At 40.2% G+C, this 19,306-nt stretch overlaps 1 pseudogene; it reads right to left on the bottom strand.

The window, feature by feature from the left end:
* Positions 1–1,369: 1,369 nt before the first annotated feature.
* The window catches only part of LOC112390533 (zinc finger protein 677-like), a 65,531-nt pseudogene continuing 47,594 nt past the window's right edge, over positions 1,370–19,306 (bottom strand).

Here is a 19,306-nt window from a genome sequence, read left to right as displayed (position 1 = left end):
GAGGACTCCATATAGGACTCTGACTCAAGAGGAATCTCATGAAACTTATGAAATCCTCATGTGTGACTGGAGTCATGTTTTGGTAGAACTTCTCCTTTCCTTTTCTTCTATCCTTAACATACAAGGTTTGATGTATTTTGTGTGAACAAAGAAGGGACAAATTATTTCTGATAGAAGCTGCACTAACATATATTATTTCCAACTAATTATCACCCTGCTACGCAGTTATACATGACATTTGCTTGGTTTCTCAAAGATGTACATACTCTGATATAAGGTAAGACGTGAGCCCTAGTTACAGGCTCTTCCACGTAAGTTTTGTATGGTTTCTCTCTACGATGGAGTCTCTCTTTATTGAAATATAATTGATATACAACAGTGTTAGTATTGGCTGTACTATATGAGGTAACATGTGCATACTTTATGAAATCATCACAATGATATGTGTAGCCATCTTTCCTCAGCTACTACCATGCTCCTTATGCTGGATATTACATCCCCATGACTTACCTATTACGTAGAGGTCTGTGCCTCTTAATCCCCTTCACCTATTTCACCTGCCGCTGCACCGCCCTTCCTTCTGGCGACAACCACACATTTGTTCTTTATCTGTGAATCTGTTTTCCTTGTCTTGTGCTTTTGCTTCTTCGAGTCCACGTATAAGAAAGATCGTGCAGTATTTGTCTTTCTATGCCTGACTTCTGTCACTTAGCATAAAATCCTCTAGATCTATCCACGTTATTGCAAATGGCTGGGCTCCTTTTCTTAAGGGTGACTTATATTCTACTGTGCGGAATGGACATACAACATCTCCTCTAAGCATTCATCTATTGATGGACACTTAGGCTGCTTCTCTGTCTTGGCTACTGGAAATAATGCTACAATGAATATTCAAATGCCTATATTTTCTCAAATTACTGTTTTTCTTTTCTGCCAGTAAATACTTCAAAGTGCAATACCTGGTTCATCTGACGGTTTTAATTTTTTAGGAACTTCAGTAATGTTTTCCATAAATGTTGCACCAATTTACAATCCCAGCAATAGTGGACAGGGTTCCCTTTTCTCCACACCATTGCCAATGCTTGTTGTCTTTCTGATGACAGCCATTGTAAACAGGTGTGAGGTGGTACCTCATTGAGCTTTTTTTTAATATAACTTTTAAATTTTTATTTATTTAGCTGCATTGAGTCTTCGCTGCTGCACACAGGTTTTCTCTAGCTGCTGAGAGCAGGGGCTACTCTTTGTGGCGGCACGTGGGCTTCTCATTGCGGTAGCTTCTCTTGTTGTAGAGCACGGTAGTTGTGGCTCGTAGACTCAGTAGTTGTGGTTCGCGAGCTCTAGAGTGCAGGCTCAGTAGTTGTGGCACACAGGCTTAGTTGCTCCATGGCACGTGGGATCTTCCCGGACCAGGGCTCGAACCTGTGTCCCCTGCATTGGCAGGCGGATTCTTAACCACTGCACCACTAGGGAAGCCCCCTCATTGAGCTTTTGATTTACCCTTCCCTGATGATCCGTGACTGTGAGCATCTTTTCATGTGTCTGCTGGCCATCTGTATGTCTTCTTTCTCCTTGATAGACTCCCACGTGTTAAGTAAGGCTTGACTACATGCGCAAATTTTGTCTGAATCGCTTTAAAGTTTCTTTCTTATTATAAAATCTCTGGTGACCCCTAAACCTTGAGCTTTGGACCAAAGCATTGCCACTTATGTGAGGCTTATGTTGTTTTCAGTATGTATTTTGAGATGCCTGGTGAGGCTTGCAAATTGAGTATGAGATTTGCAACACATATTACATTTGTAAGGTTTTTCTCCAGTGTGGATTGTTTTATGTTGAGTAAGATATGAATGTCTTGTAAGGGCTTTGCCACACTCATCACATTTGTAAAGCTTCTCTCCAGTGTGAGTTCTCTCATGACCCCAAGGTTGTGACCGTTCAATAAAAGCCTTATCACATTTATTACATTTAAAAGGTTTTGCTCCTGTATGAATCCTCTGGTGTGCCAAAAGGTTTGAACGCTGCGTAAAATGCTTGCCACACTCATAACATCTGTGTGGCTCCTCTCTAGTATGGACTGTCTCATGTTGAGTAAGATACGAGCGCACTGTAAACGCTTTGCCATACTTGAGACATCTGTACGATTTCTATCTGGTATGGATTCTCTTGTGCCTGTTAAAGCTTGAATGCTCGGCACAGGCTTTGCCACACTCAGGACATTTGTAAGGTTTCTCTCCTGTATGCACTCTCTGATGTGTTGTGAGGTGTGACTGGTGGTTAAAGGCTTTGCCACACTCACTACATCTGTGAGGTGTCTGTCCAGAATGAATCCTCCTGTGATTCCTGAGGTTTGAGCTTTTGCTAAAAGCCTTCCCACAGTCATTACAGCTGTAAGGTTTTTCTCGAGTGTGTGTTCTCCTGTGCTGCGCAGGTGACGACGTGTTTTCCACACTAGGAGGAACTCTGTGAAGTGGTGAAACTGAGGAACCACTGCTGACTGGCTTCTCACCTTGACCGCACGCATACGCTTTCTCCTCAGCGGCACATCTCCGCAGCTGAGCCGCCTGGGCCTGCAGCCTCACTCCGGGTCTGCTTTCCAAACACCTGAGATCTCTGTTTCCAGCAAGGCTGACGTTATTTTTCGTTGTTAACAAACTTCTTATGGATGGCTTGTCGTGCGTGAAATATTCACGTGCATTACTTCGTACAGAAACACTCTGAGGAAAATTAATTAAGGACTTATTATCTTGATCTTCTCCGTGAGTGAGATTTTTGTTATGGGTCAAAAGTACTTCTTTGTCATCTCTTGCATCACAGCCCCACTCACTCTCACATTCCTGCACACCTGCACAGACTTCCTCGAGGTCAAAATCCTTGATGCCGTGACTTTTACTTCTTTCTAATGTCACTAGATGACATAGTTCTCCTTTAGAAATGTCCTCTCTTGGTGATAACTCCTTGATTGCAAATCCAGCAGAAAGGCTTCCTATTAAATGGAGTTGGAAAATAAATATTTTATACTGACTTAGATAATTACATAAAAAGTCATATACAATGAACAGTTTTCTCAAACATGGTATTCAGACATCACTGTTATATACAGTTTAATTTTCTTTTTATATATTTTCCCATATTACTGTTTTCTCTGATCTTAGATAATAGAGTTTCAAACACACACTACATACTACATACATATTTTGCAATGTATCTGGATAATTAAATGATAGTCCATAGTTAGAATGTCTACCTATGTACTGGCTTATAAAAATCCAGGCATGAAATCATCATTGAGATTTGAGACCGTCTTCCCTAATCCTTAACCTTTATAATAATGTTAATCACATGTGAGTATGATGTAAGAAAAAAATATTTTTTAAAATCTGTATATCACAATAATAAGTGATAAAGCATTTACATAACCCATGATAAATCAAGCAGGTATGGTAATAAATAACCACATTTACACAAAATAATGTCTCTGGAATTCTAAAAGATTCTCCGGTAGGTACCAACAACAACAAAAAAATTTCATTTCAGAAGGAACACTGATAAGCACTGAATTTTGAAATATCAGATTCAGGTAAATGTATGTATAAAGTTTAAGAATTAGGGAAAACGGTCTGAAATTTTCAGTCATTGTCATGCCTGTGATTCTACACAGTTCAACTACCTAACTGTGGAGTGTCATTTAATTGTATACTTGTATGGCAAAAATATATATATATATGTGGTATATAATGTATGCTTTAAAATTGTCATCTTAAGGTCAGAGAGAACATCTGTATGGAAAATAATTAGAAAAAGACAACAGCCAAAATATAGTGTAGGCCAAGGTCAATTTCATAATAACCATGACCAAAAAATGACACATCTAGTTAACTAAAGGTAACTTTACAGTCCTCACTATCTGCCATGCAATATTTCAAGCCCCTATAACAGCATTAATTATTTAATTATTCTTGAGGTAAATTATCACAGTATTTCATATAAAAACACACATCTAACTCACACAGAAAGCAAATTCAAGAGACAGTTTGAACCTGGGTGTGCAGAGTGACATGACATGTTCATATGTATTAAGCAGCATCGTCCATTCAGGCAGTACAGATTTTAAGAAAATTTAAAGGAAATGTATCTTAGAAATGTTTCAAGGAAGATACGGGCAGTGAGTTGTGTCACTTACACTGTCCCGTCACTGTCCTACCATTCCCAGATAATGATAGGAGTCACGTCCAGCACGTGTTGATGTACACAGTGACCAGACCGAGTCGCTGACCTGAGCAAACTGTACTGTGTGCAAGTAGGGGTCCTTGCTTATGCAGTGTGTGGGGTATGGGGAGGGGTGGGGTCTTATGGGAACTGGGGAGGCCAAGTGCTAAATATGGACACAGTACTAAGAAGTACCAATAGACTTCACTTAGATCCTGAGGGAAGGCCAGGACTGGGATTTAACAAAGCAAGAGTGAAGTAGTGGGCAATGTGGGAGCACTGCTTGTGCTTGCAAATCTAGCTTGTGCTTGCAAATCTATGGGAAGAGGACTGTACTGCAGCAGATGAAAGCCTCACCTTGGGAAAAGAAGAACCGCTGTAGCAAGAAGCATAAACATGACTCATTCTATGGAAACTATATTGTTGGTATGAAGGAAATGTGGAAGATATTAGGAAGACAGAGAGTGCTGTTATGGGAAGACTGTAGGTTTACATCTATTCCAATATTTGCTCTAAACATGATCAAGCTGAGTATCCCACAAATTCCATTCCTAGGCATATATTATTTGTTCCGGAAGATATGTACAAGAATGTTCTTTGCGGGACCTAAAAGCAAAACCTGGAGAATGAATGAATTCACTCTGTGTGAACACATGTGGATGCAATAAACCCCTCTCAAGGGTACAGCAATGGAGGATGATCATGGTTGCTGGATGATGATCTCTTGGCAGGGGCGACAGAGGTTGACTGGTGGAAACAAAGCTAACAGGAGGCTTTTGCCAAGGTTTAACCTCTGTGGATGTGATTATATTTGGTAAGAATAACTTTTAAACTACTTATTTTTAAATCAGAATATCAATTTTAGCATGAAGTTTTTTAGTGTAAACAGCTTTGTCATATAAAAGTAACAGATCTCTTTTGCAGGAATTTTTTAAAGTATTTGAAATCATATCTTTGGATCTTTTAACATTCCAATCCCAAACATAAAACAGACATCAGATGAGAAGCGCTCTTACTGTAAGTATATCACTAAAGATATACTTACTCTTATCAATAGAAATTAATATGCACTTAACAAAAAGTAATGAATTTTGACTTCTGGAACAGCAACAGAAAATAGTAACCTTAAGGGGCATTACTAAACAGCCTAGAGGGGAAAGAACGACTTGTATGGACAAGTGTTGTTCACAGCAGGGTTTAACCATAGAAACAGTTCTGGCATTGCCCAGCTGATCCATGGCAGAGTTCTATGTGCAGAGATGTGGTCAACAACATAAGCAGCCAATTAATAGCCTGAAGAACAGGACGATAATAGGATGTATATCCACAAGGACCAGGTGACTTTTGATGAAATTTAGTTGAAGGAGAGGACAGGGAACAAAAGAGGCTTCATTGAAATATGTAGTTCAAGGAACATAAGAAAATTTCTGAGAAACATTGTTAGAAGCAGTAATAATGAGGAAACCATGGAGTATAAAAAAATTACCTACATTTCCTTAAATAAAATGAGTTATTTAAATATCAGCATACCAAGATGTGCATGAAGAATCTACACAGAGAGAATAATTATTAGAATAAATTAATGTTGGGGAAGCTAGTAAAGTAGTCTTGTTCAGGTTTCAGAGGCAGCACTAGGCCTCTCTGACCGGGCAATGACCCTAAAAGCTGGCTACATGCCAAACTGCTGAGCTCCCTGCAGGCAGCACACCTTGTAAATCATTAGATAAGATAGGGCATAAGTCTGGGGCCTTCTTGCACCCTGAGGGCCTGGCCAGCCCCCAGGGATCAGAGAACACTCCAAGACTTATGACTTAAAACCAAGGCATTTATGACAATAACCAGAGCTGCAAATTTGCACGCAGGCTGACTATCGTCAGCCTGTGGCCTGATGCTAAAAGCAGGAATCCTTCCAGTAGCAAACAAGTCTCACCCATGGGGTGGATGTACCGTCCGGGCCTTCCCAGCTGGGATTCCAGATTGCTGCTGAAGGGACTTCCCAGTGCTGCTTGGATCTGGATATAGGTGCTTCCCCAATTCCATGATGTAATAAACCTGTCTCTACTATACTTTCTTAGTTATACTACTCTTAATTAGTATACTGTAATCTTTTAATTCAATGAACTCTGAATTCTTGTTTAACTGAGTGTAAGAGTGGTTATTTTGCCAGCAACTCCTACGAACCTAAAATGAAAGTAAAACTTCCAGCAAAACAATTATTTGCAGCAAAAAAAAATTGAAATTAAAATAGAAATCAAAACTTCCTTATAGAAAACTACAGCAAATCAATTGAATGGTAACCTGTGACTAAAACTTAATAAGAAAAATTTAATTGAGGAAAATGTGTGTTAAAACAAATGTGATACCACTAAACACCTATGATAGTGGCCAAAGTACAGAACACTGAAAATATTAAAAATTAGAAATGATGCAGAGCAGCAGAAACTTTCATTCATTGCTGATGGGAATGCTAAATGGTACAGCTAGTTTGGAGGAGTTTGCAGTTTCTTACAGTCTTAAATATGATCTAGCAATCGCACTACCTGGAAGTTACACAAATGAGCCAAAAACTTTTCTGCGTGCAAAAACATGCACATGAAATAGAACAAATAATCCTAAAATTTGTATGGAACCAGAAACCGAATAGCCAAAGCAATCTTCAGAAAGAATAAAAAAGGTGAAGGCATCACATTCCCTGATTTCAAGCAATGTTACAAAGAATGGAAACTAAAATGCTACTGGCTTTAAAGCAGACGTAAGTCAATGGAAGAGACTAGAAAGCCCAGAAGTAAACCCACACATATGCAATCAATAAATTTACAACAGAGGAGCCAAAAATATACAAGGGGGAAAGGACAGTGTCATCAATAATTAGTATTGAGAAAACTGAAAGGCACATACAAAAGAATGAAACTGGACCACTATCTTATACCATATGCATAAATTAACTCAAAAGAGAGTAAAGACTTGAATGTAATACCTGAAAAAAAAACTCCTAGAAGAAAGCATAGTAAGCTCCTTGATATCTTGTCAGTGATTTTTTGAATCTGAAATGAAAAGTAAAAGCAAAAGAAACAAAAATAAACAAGTAGGTCTACATCAATCTAAGAAGTTTGTGGACAGCAATGGAATCTATCAACAAAATGCAAAGGCAACGTATGGGTTGGGAGAAAATATTTACAAATCATATTTAAGGGGCTTAACATCTAAATTACATAAAGATCTCACAGCTCAACAGCAAAAACAACAAAAATTCTGATTAAAAAAAAAAATGGGCAGAAGATCCGAACAGATTTTCTTCCAAAGAAATCATACAGATGGTCAACAGATACATGAAAAGATGTTCAACATCATCATCAGGAGAATGAACATTAAAACCACAGTGAGATCTCACCTCCCAATTCTTAGAATGGCTTTAGCATAGACATAAATGTACGACAAGCAAGTGTTGGCAAGGATGTGGAGAAAAGGGAATCCTTGTGTTCTCTTAGTGCCAACACTATGAAAAACAGTACAGATGTTCTTCAAATAAATAGAACTAACATAATATCCAGCAATTCCATTTCTGGGTATTTATATGATGAAAATGAAAACACTATCTCAAAAAGATATATGTATCCCCCTGTTCACTGCAGTATTTACAATAGTAAACAACCTAAGTGTCCATCAATGAATATAAATGAATAAAGAAACTGTGACATGTCTCAATATATATAGTGTAAAAAACTTGCCGTGTGTGACAACATGAAGGGCATTATGCTACCTGAAGTGAGTGACAGAAAGACAAATACCTTATGACTGAATGATGAATGGGGGATTTTTTGGGGGGGGGGTCTTTTTTTACAGAAAAGCTAATTAGACATATCAGTAAGCCATGCTGTATTTAAAGTAAACTACATCTAATTTTTGAATTTTCAATTTTTGTCATTATCCACATCATGACTTCTTCCTACTAAATGAATCCTGGTAACAAGCCAGGATGGACAAAAAAATAACAAGTAGACTTAGCTCCACTTTATTAGTCAGATATTATTAGGAAAAGGATCAACAATACACTTATCATCTTCCCAAAGGATTAAGTTAATGGAAGGTGGTTTTCCTGTCAAATGAGGTAACACTGTCTTCTAGACCAAGGTTTTTGGGAGTGAAACTTTATCTGCTCAAAACATGTCTTATACATTGACAATTAATTTTGTAAACAGGAAATGTAAAAACAAGATGAATGTAGTCAGAAAACAGTAGCCATGGGTGGAGGGGGCGTGGTCTAAGGAGAGCAGCATGGGTGTTGTGATCCACATGGTTATTTGTGCAAACACAGTTCTCAGAGGCTGCAGGTAGAAACAAAAGCACCCCCAAGTGGGCCTAAGTACCTTTAAGCCCAGAAAGTTAAGACTGAGGAATACTTATAATTAACCTAAAGGCCTCCCAGTCACGAAAATCCATTTTGGGACTGTTACTGTGGATGCTATAAGAACCTAGTTTAAAAACAAAATCTCAATTATCTCCTGCACCCTTTAAGCTTCTACCCTCTAAAAGTGAAAAGGAAACCTACAAAACAGTAAAAAAAATACCCACCAATCATAAATATCTGACAAGACACTTGCATTTAGAAGATATAAAGAACTTATTTATACTCAACAAAAAAAGACAACCCAATTTTAAGATGGGCAAAGGACCTGAACAGACATTCTCCAAAGAACAAAGAAAAATAGCCAATATGCACATACAGAGAAGATGTTTAACATAATTTTTCAATAGAAAAATGCAAGTCAAACCCAGGATGAGGTACAACTCCACACCCCCTACAATGGCTGTAGTCAAAGAGACAGATAACAAGTGTTGGTGAGGATATAGAGAAACTGGAACCCTCATACACTCACTCCTGGTGGAAATGTCAAATGGTGCAGCAGCGCTTTTGGAAGACACTGGCAGTTCCTCAAAAGATTAAACAGAAAATGACCTCATGACCAAACAACTGCACTTTTAGCTTTATGCAAAAGGAAATGTAAATATACGTCCACAAAAAACGTTCAAAAATGTTTCTAGCAGTATTGTTCACAGTAGCCAAAAGGTGGAAACAACCCAAATGTCCAACAACTCACAAATGGATAAACAAAATGTTGTATTCGTTCATGGACTATTACGAGGCCACAAAAGGAATGAGGAACTATTACGTGCCACAAAAACAAAAAACAAACAGGCAGAAATAAATTCCCTGCATATAAGTATTTATAGCAGCATTATCCATATCATCTAAACTTGGAAGGAGCCAAAATGTCCTTCAGTTGGTGAATGGAGTAATAAACTCTGGTACATCCAGGCAAGGGAAATATTATTCACCACTAAAAAGAAATGAGCTATCAAACTATGAGAAGTCATGGAGAAAATTAAATGGATATAACTAAGTCAAAGAAGACAATCTGAAAACACTATATAAACTGTTTGATTCCAACTAGATGACATGCTGCAGAAGGCAGATGTATGAAGCCAGTAACAAGATCTGTCATTGCAGCAGTTAGGAGGGAGGGAGAGATGAATAGGTAGAGCACAGAGGATTTTTAAATAATGGAATTACTTTTTATGGTACTATTATGGTACACCCATGTCAGTATACATCTGCCCAAACCTACAAAATATATAACACCTAGAGTGAACGCTAACATAAATGTGGACGTTGAGGGGGTAATTCATGTCAATGTAGGTTCCTCAGTGATAACAAACATACTCTTCTGTCGGGTGTTGATTATGAGGGAGGGTCTGCATATCTGGGGTGGAAAATACATGGGAAATCTCTATAACTTCCACCTAATTCTTCCATGAACCTAAAACTCCTTTAAAAAAGATAGCCCATTAAAACAAAGGTGTATGGGTTCATAATAGGTACTAACTAATATGAAACAGTAAAAGGAATAGACTATCTTTTCAAAAACTTCTAGAGGTTATACAGCTTTCAGGGAAACAAATGTTAAGTCGGGGACTTCCCTGGCAGTCCAGTGGCTAAGACTTCGCCTTCCAATGCAGGTGGTGTGGGTTCGATCCCTGGTTGGGGAGCTAAGATCCCACATGCCTCGCGGCCAAAAAACCAAAAGATGAAACAGAAGCAATACTGTAACAAATTCAATAAAAGACTTTAAAAATGGTCCACATCAAAAAAAAAAAAGGCAAACACTCAAAACAGAAATCCTATAAAATGTTAAAGAAATATTCATTCCAAACCCCAAATTGTAGATATAAAACAAAGAACACTAAGAATATCATCAAAAATACAGAACTGGCCTTCCCTGGTGGCGCAGTGGTTGGGAGTCCACCTGCCGATGCAGGGGACACTGGTTCTGGGAGGATCCCACATGCCGCGGAGCGGCTGGGCCCGTGAGCCATGGCCACTGAGCCTGCATGTCCGGAGCCTGTGCTCCACAACAGGAGAGGCCATAGCAGTGAGAGGCCCGCGTACTGAAAAAAAAAATACAGAACTGATGACTGAATAAAGAAAAATGAAGGCCAGTTGTAACAATGAAATTTGCAAGATGAAAGTTATCAGTGCTCTAAAAGCAAAACAAGTAACAGTAGAGTTTAAATGTCAGCATCTACCCCATCTAGAAACTAAAAATACTACAAAATAGTTTGTATACCAGTAAAGGCAAATGTACAATAAAGGTAGGAAATCATGCACACACAAAGCTAACAGGGCAGGGAGGTAACAAGACAAAAGTAGTAAAATCATCTATATCCACAGTAATTAAGGGATACACAAAACAATTAGATGTAAAATATGATATCAGAAACAGTAATCATGAGAGGAGGAGAGTACAAATGCAGGGTTTATAAAATGTATTTGAAATTAAGAGATCAGCAACTTAACCATGTATATATAGACTGCTATATAAAAACCTCATGGCAATTGCAAACCAAAATGCTATAACAGATATATACACAAGAAAAAGGAGTCCAAACACAACAATAAAGATAGTTAGCAAATCACAAAAGGGAAAAAAAGACCTACAAAAACAAATCCAAAACAATTAACAAAATGACAGAACATTCATATCAATAATTACCTCAAACATAAAAGTACTAAATACTCCAACTGAAAGACATAAACTGGCTGAATGGATATAAAAACAAGACGTGTATATATGCTACCTACAAGCAACTCAACTTAGAACTAAAAACACAGAGACTGAAAGTGAGGGGATGGAAAAACGTATTCCATACAAATGGAAATCAAAAGAAAGCCACAGCAGCAAACAAAATATACTTTAAGACTGCTGGGACGTCCCTGGTGGCACAGTGGTTCGGAATCCGCCTGTCAATGCAGCGGATATGGGTTCAAGCCCTGGTCTTCGAGGGTCCCACATGCTGCGGAGCAACTAAGTCCATGTGCTGCAGCTGCCGAGCCTGCACTCTAGAGCCCATAAGCCACTACTACTGAACCCACATACCACGACTACTGAAGCACACATGCCTGGAGCCCATGCTCCACAACAGGGGAGGCCACCCACGAGAGGCCCACACACTGCAAGAAGGGGTAGCCCCTGCTCACTGCAGCTGGAGAAAGCCCACGTGCAGCAGTGAAGACCCAATGCAGCCAAAAATAATTTTTAAAAAAAAATTAAGACTCCAGTCCAGGAGGATCCCACATGCCGCGGAGCGGCTGGGCCCGTGAGCCATGGCCGCTGAGGCTGTGCATCTGGAGCCTATGCTCTGCGACGGGAGAGGCCACAACAGTGAGAGGCCCGCGTACCCCACCCCCCCCCAAAAAAAAATTAAGACTGTTAGAAGAGATAAAGGACACTACATATTGATCAAGGGATCATTCTAGAAGATATAACAATTGTAAATATACGTGCACCCAACATAGGACCACCTAAATATATAAGGCAAATATTAACAGACATAAAAGTAGGACTCAGCTGTAATAAAATAACAGTAGAGAACTTTAACACCCCACTTACCTCAATGGACAGATCATCCAGACATCAATAAGGAAACAAAAGCCTTAATAACACATTAGACTAAACTGGCTTGATATAAATATAGAGAGGGGGACTTCCCTGGTGATGCAGTGGTTAAGAATCCACCCTCCAATGCACGGAACTCAGGTTCGATCCCTGGTCAGGTAACTAGATCCCACGTGCATGCCTCAACTAAGGAGCACACATGCTGCAACTAAGACCAGTGCAACCAAGATAAAGAAAGAAAAATTAAAAATAAACTTTAAAAATAATAAATAGAGAGCATTCCATCCAAAAGCAGAATACACATTCTTTTCAAGGGCACATGGACATTCACCATGGACAGATCGCATGCCAGGCCACAAATCAAGCCTTGGTAAATTTAAGACGACAATCGTATCAAGCATCTTTTCCCACTACAGCACTGAGACTAGAAATCCACCACAGGAAAGAAAAACGGCAGAAACACAAAGGTGTGGACGCTAAGCAATATGCTGCTGAGTAACCAGTGGACCACTGAGACAATCAAAGAGGAGATAAAAAATACCTGGAGACAGCAGCCTAAAGAGAAGGCATGACGATCCAGACAGCAAAAGCACTTCTAAGAGGGAAGTTTATGGCGACACAGGGATCAAGGAAAACTTCAAATTAAGCACCCAACCTAACCTTACACCTAAAGGAACTAGAGAAAGAAGAACAAACAAAAACGAAAGTTATAGAAGGAAAGAAATAACAAAGATCAGAACAAAAACAGACTAAATAATAGGAAGTGGAAGGAATCGAGATGGCAGAACAGAAAAACGTGGAGATCACCTCCTCCCACAAATACATGAGGAAAAATTCTCACAGAATACCTAGTGAATGCTGACAGAAGGTGTCAGACAACTGAAATTGCCAGAAAGACCACTACATAACCGGGCAGGATCAAAGGAAAAAACAGAGAAGGAATTGGGACATGACCTCAACTCTGGGGAGAGAGCTGTGAAACAGGAAAGGTTCCCTCAACCTGGGAACCCCCCTCACTGGTGGGAGATCAGCCACGACGGAAAGGGAGCCTCCGGGGAGAAAGGGCAACAAGCAACCTGCGGCAGGCAGGACAGACGGATGAGCACAGAAGGCCTGTGTCACCTATGTGCTGCAACTCAAGCTTCGGCAGACAGACCCTGGGAGAGGACGGGATGGCTGCATGGAAGCAGCCTGAGGCAGCTGGAGTGTGGCACAGGCTGCAGCCAGGGGTGTACCCAGACAGAGCCCAGACCTGCGTGAGAAGTGCCATCACCAACAGGCACGTGAAGGGAGGGGTGGCCCATCACAGCAGCCCCACTCTTGGCACGCTCACAGCAGGCACGGCTCTGCCTCTACAAGCTCTCGGAGCACGCAAGTGTGGGCTGCCCACCCATGGACGTGGGGCCGACGTTAGAGCCCTCTCCCCACAGCTGTGCCATCTGTGGGCTTACTCTGCCACTGCTGCCCCACAGGTCTTGTAAACTCAGCATCTGTGGGACACCCAAGTGGGTTACGGGGGCTCCCATGGCGGGCGCATGTCTGGCATCAGCAGCTGCGGGCTTTGTGGGTACACCCACGTAGAGGCAGGGCCAGGGTTCAGCAGCTTCCGTAGCTTGCGCTGTGATCCTGGTACCTGACTTCAGTATATCTGTATCTACTGATTTGTGCTGGTGGCTTCATGAACAGAGAATCTGAGGGCCAACAGGGCCTACTGCCTGCATTCCCACAGTTGAGGCAGGGCCAAGAGCAGTGCTGACAACACTTTACTCTGAGCCCACACGACAGGTGACAGGCGACCACACAACGCAGTCACCGGTGGACAGCCCTTGCAGAGGAATACTCAGAGGATCCTCTCCCAATGCGAGTGCTCCAGTCCTGCCTACCTCACATGGCAGCTCAGAAACAGATGTGCAATTCTACTCCAACAACTGGGGACCAGACCCTGCCCCAACAGGGCTGTGACAACCACAGAGCAAAAAGGAGTGCCTAATCAATACCCATCGTAGGCTCCAGTCACCCCTAAACCAGTCACACCCGCATCAAGGGGATAACGGACAGCACACAGTGAGGAGAGACGTGCACAGTTCCATACTAAAAACAGCTCTAGCACCAAAAATATTAGACTCACACAGGCTACACAGGGAAACTCCCACACAGAAGCAGCCCTCCAAGACCACAGAAGATAACTGATTCTCCTAAAATCATAGTCAGAGAAATGTAAGTAAAATGAAGAAGCAAAGGAACCACTCCCAAATCAAAGATCATGAGAATTCCCCTGAAAGAACAATGAAACAGAACTCTCCAGTCTAATAGACTCCAAGTACAAAAAGGAGGTAATAAAAATATTGAAAGAATTATGAAAGGCTATTGAGAGAAATAGATTCCTATAAAACAGAACTAGAAACTATAAAAAGGAGCCAAGTAAAATTAGAAAACTCATTTGCTGAGGCAAAAGCTGAGCTGAAGGCAATGAATCACAAACTGAATAATGCAGAATGAATTAGTGATATGGAAGATAAAATAATGGAAATCACCCACTCAGAACAGCAGGCAGAAAACAAAAGAAAAAAAATGAAAGCAATATACAATACCTATGGGATAATATAAAGCATGCCAATCTATGCAGAATACTGATCCCAGAAGAAAACAGAGAAAAGGAGATCAAAAATGTATTTGAAGAAATAAATGAAAGAGACAAAAAAAAAAAAGATCAATAAAACTAAAAGCTGGTTCTTTGAAAAGATAAACAAAATTGATAAACCTTTTCTGAGAAACATGAAAAAATAAAAGGGACAGGTCCCAAATCAATAAAATCAGAAGTGAAAAAGAAGTTACAACAGATACCACCATAATACAAAAGATTATAAGAAACTACTATGAACAAGTATATGCCAATAAAATGGACAACCTAGAAGAAATGTACAAATTCTTAGAAAAGTACAATCTCCCAGGACTGAACCAGGAAGAAATACAAACTATGAATGGTTCAATTACCAGTAATGAAATTGAATCAGTAATTTTAAAACTCCCAAAGAACAAAAGTCCAGGACCAGTGGCTTCATAGCTGAATTCTACAAAACGTCTAGTGAAGAGGTAACACCTAGCCTTCTGAAACTATTCCAAAAAGCTGCAGAGGAAGGAACACTTCCAAACTCGTTCTGTGAGGCCAGCATCACCCTGATACCAAAACTAGACAAATATATCACAAAAAAAGAAAATTACAAGCCAATAACATTGATGAACATAGATGCAAAAATACTCATCAAAATACTAGCAAACCGGGCTTCCCTGGTGGCGCAGTGGTTGACAGTCCACCTGCCGATGCAGGGGACACGGGTTCGTGCCCCAGTCCGGGAATATCCCACATGCCATGGAGCAGCTGGGCCCGTGAGCCGTGGCCGCTGAGCCTGCGCGTCCGGAGCCTGAGCTCCACAACAGAAGAGACCACAATGGTGAGAGGCCCGTGTACCGCAAAAAAAAAATAATAATAAAATAAAATAAAATACTAGCAAACCTACTCCAACAATACATTAAAAGGTTCATACGCCATGATCAAGTGGAATTTATCCCAGTTGTACAGGGATTTTTCAGTATCTGCAAATCAACGTGATACACTACATTAAAAAATTGAAGAATAAAAACCATATGATCATCTCAATAGATGCCAAAAAGCCTTTTAATAAAATTCAACATCTATTTATGATAAAAACTCTACAGAAGGGCTTCCTTGGTGGTGCAGTGGTTGAGAGTCCGCCTGCCGACGCAGGGGACACGGGTTCGCGCCCCGGTCCGGGAAGATCCCACATGCCGCAGAGCAGCTGGGCCCATGAGCCATGGCCGCTGAGCCTGCACGTCCAGAACCTGTGCTCTGCAATGGGAGAGGCCACAACAGGGAGAGGCCTGCGTACCGCAAAAAAAAAAACAAAAAACTACAGAAAGCAGGCATAGAGGGAACATACCATGATAAAAGTCATATGTAACAAACCCACAGCTAACATTACAGTCAACAATGGAAAGCTGAAAGCATTTCCTCTAAGATCAAGAACAACACAAAGATGCCCATTCTCACCATTTTTATTCAACATAATTTTGGAAGTCCTAGCCATAAAAGAAATCCATGGAAAGGAAGAAGTAAAAGTGTCACTGTTTGTAGATTACATGATACTATACATAAAAAAGCCTAAAGACACCATCAGAAAACTACTAGTTGAATTCAGTAAAGTTGCAGGATACAAAATTAATACACAGAAATCCGTTGCATTTCTATACACAAAAAATGAAAGATCAGAAAGAGAAATTAAGAAAACAATCCCATTTACCATCACATCAAGAAGAGTAAAATACCTAGGAATAAACCTGCCTAAGGAGGCAAAAGAACTGTATTCTGAAAACTGTAAGACACTGATGAAAAAAACTGAAGAGGACAGAAAGAGATGGAAAGATATACCATGTTCCTGGATTGGAAGAATCAATATTGCCAAAATGCCTATACTACCCAAAGCAATCTACAGATTCAATGCAATACGTATCAAATTACCAATTGCATTTTTCACAGAACTAGAAAAAAAAATTTTTTTAATTTGTATGGAAACACAAAAGACAAATAGCCAAAGCAATCATGAGAAAGAAGAACAGACCTGGAGGAATCAGGCTCCCTAAGGACTAAACTACAAACTACAGTAATTGAAACAGTATGGTACTGGCATACACAAAAAAAGACATGGATCAATGGAACAGGATAGAAAGCCCAGAAATAAACCCACATACCTATGGTCAATTAATCTACCACAAAGGAGGCAAGAATATACAATGGAGAAAAGATAATCTCTTCAATGAATGGTGCTGAGGGCTTCCCTGGTGGCGCAGTGGTTGAGAGTCTGCCTGCCAATGCAGGGGACACGGGTTCATGCCCCGGTCCAGGAAGATCCCACATGCTGCGGAGCGACTGGGCCCGTGGGCCGTGGCCGCTGGGCCTGCGCGTCCAGAGCCTGTGCTCTGCAACGGTAGAGGCCACAACAGTGAGAGGCCCACGTACTGCAAAAACAAAACAAAACAAAATAAAACAAAAAAAAATAAATGGTGCTGGGAAACCTGGACAGCTACATGTAAAAGAATGAAATTAGAACATTCTCTAACACCATATACAAAAATAAACTAAAAATGGATTAAAGACCTGAATGTTAAGACCAGATACTATAAAACTGTTAGAGGAAAACATAGGCAGAACACTCTGACATAAATCACAGCAGTATCTTTTTGAATCTGTCTCCTAGACCAATGGAAATAAAAACAAAGGGGACCTAATTAAACTTAACAGTTTTTGCACAGCAAAGGAAACCATAAACAAAACGAAAAGACAACCCTACAGAATGGGAGAAAATATTTTCAAAAGATGTTACCCACAATGGATTAATTACCAAAATATACAAACAGCCCAGTATCAAAAAAACAAACACAAAATCTTAATTAAAAAATGGGCAGAAGATCTAAATAGACATTTCACCAGAGAAGACATACAGATGACCAAAGGCACATGAAAAAATGCTTGACATCACTAATTATTAGACAAATGGAAATCAAAACTACAATGAAGTTATCACCCCATTCCGGTCAGAAAGGCTATTATCAAAAAGTCTATTAATTCTGAAGAGGGTGTGAGAAAAAGGAACCTTCCTAAACTGTCGGTGGAAATGTAAACTGGTACAGCCACTATGGAAAACAGTATGGAGGTGCCTTAAAAAACTAAAAATAGAGTTACCATATGATTCTGTAATACCACTCCTGGGCACATATCTGGAGAAATTTATAATTCAAAAACACATATGCACTGCAATGTTCATACCAGCACTATTTACAATAGCCAAGACATAGAAGGAACCTAAATGTCCATCAGCAGATGAATGGATAAAGATACTGTAGTATGTGCATACAAGGAAATATTACTCTGCCATAAAAAAGAATGAAATTTTGCCATTTGCAGAAACATGGATGGACTTCAAGATTATCATACTAAGTGAAGTAAGTCAGAAAAAGAAAGGCAAATACCATATGACATCATTTATAGGTGGAATCTAAGATATGACACAAATGAACTTATCTGTGAAACAGACTCACAGACATAGAGAACAGACTTATGGTTTCCAAGGGGAAGAGGGGGCACAGGAGGGATGGACTGGGAGTCTGGGTTTAGCAGATGCAAACTATTATATATAGAATGGATAAACAACAAGGTCCTACTATTATAGCACAGGGAACTGTATGCAATATCCTGTGATAAACCTTAATGGAAAAGAATATAAAATGTACATATATGTATAACCGAACCACTCTGCTATACAGCACAAATTAACAGAACACTGTAAATCAACTACACTTCAATTAAAAAAAAAAAAATGAGGCCAGCATCACACTGATACCAAAACCAGACAAAGATATCACAAAAAAAGAAAATTACAGGCCAGTATCACCAATGAACATAGATGCAAAAATGCCCAACAAGGTACTAGCAAACCGAATCCAACAATACATTAAAAAGATCATAGATCATGATCAAGTGGAATTTATCCCAGGATGAAAGGATTTTTCAATATCTGCAAATCAATGTGATACAACACATTAACAAACTGAAAAATAAAAACCAGAAGGAGCAACCAAGATGGTGGAGCAGTAGGATGTGAAGCTCACCTTCTCCCACAAATACATGAAAAATACATCTCCATGGGGAACGATTCTCACATAATATCTACTGAACGCTGGCAGACCAACTCAGACAGCTGAAAGGGCAAGAAAATCTCCACATAACTGGGTAGGAAAAAAAAAAAAAAAGAAAAGGAAGTGAGAAAGCAGTCAGGACAGGACCTGTGCCCCTGGGAGGGAGCTGTGAAAGAGGGAAGGTTCCTGCACCCTGGGAAGCCCCCTCACTGGCAGGGAGATCTGCTGAGACAGAAGGGGAGCTTCAGAGCCTCCGAGGAGAACGCAGCAGATGGTTTGAGGCAGCCAGAGTGGAGGGAGAAGCACATAGTCAGTGCCACTGCCCTGCACTTCCCAGCCTGAGATGCACATCCTGGGAGCTGGAACTCAGGCTCTGGTGATCAGGCCTGGGAAGAGGACTGGGGATGGTTGTGCGGAAACAGGCCTGGGGGTGGGGG

Source organism: Neophocaena asiaeorientalis, unplaced genomic scaffold (assembly GCF_003031525.2).
Source record: "Neophocaena asiaeorientalis asiaeorientalis breed wild unplaced genomic scaffold, Neophocaena_asiaeorientalis_V1.1 scaffold168, whole genome shotgun sequence".
Classification (NCBI taxonomy): Eukaryota; Metazoa; Chordata; class Mammalia; order Artiodactyla; family Phocoenidae; genus Neophocaena; species Neophocaena asiaeorientalis.
Note: the sequence above shows the minus strand (reverse complement) of the source record. Positions and strands in the feature narration are given on the sequence as shown.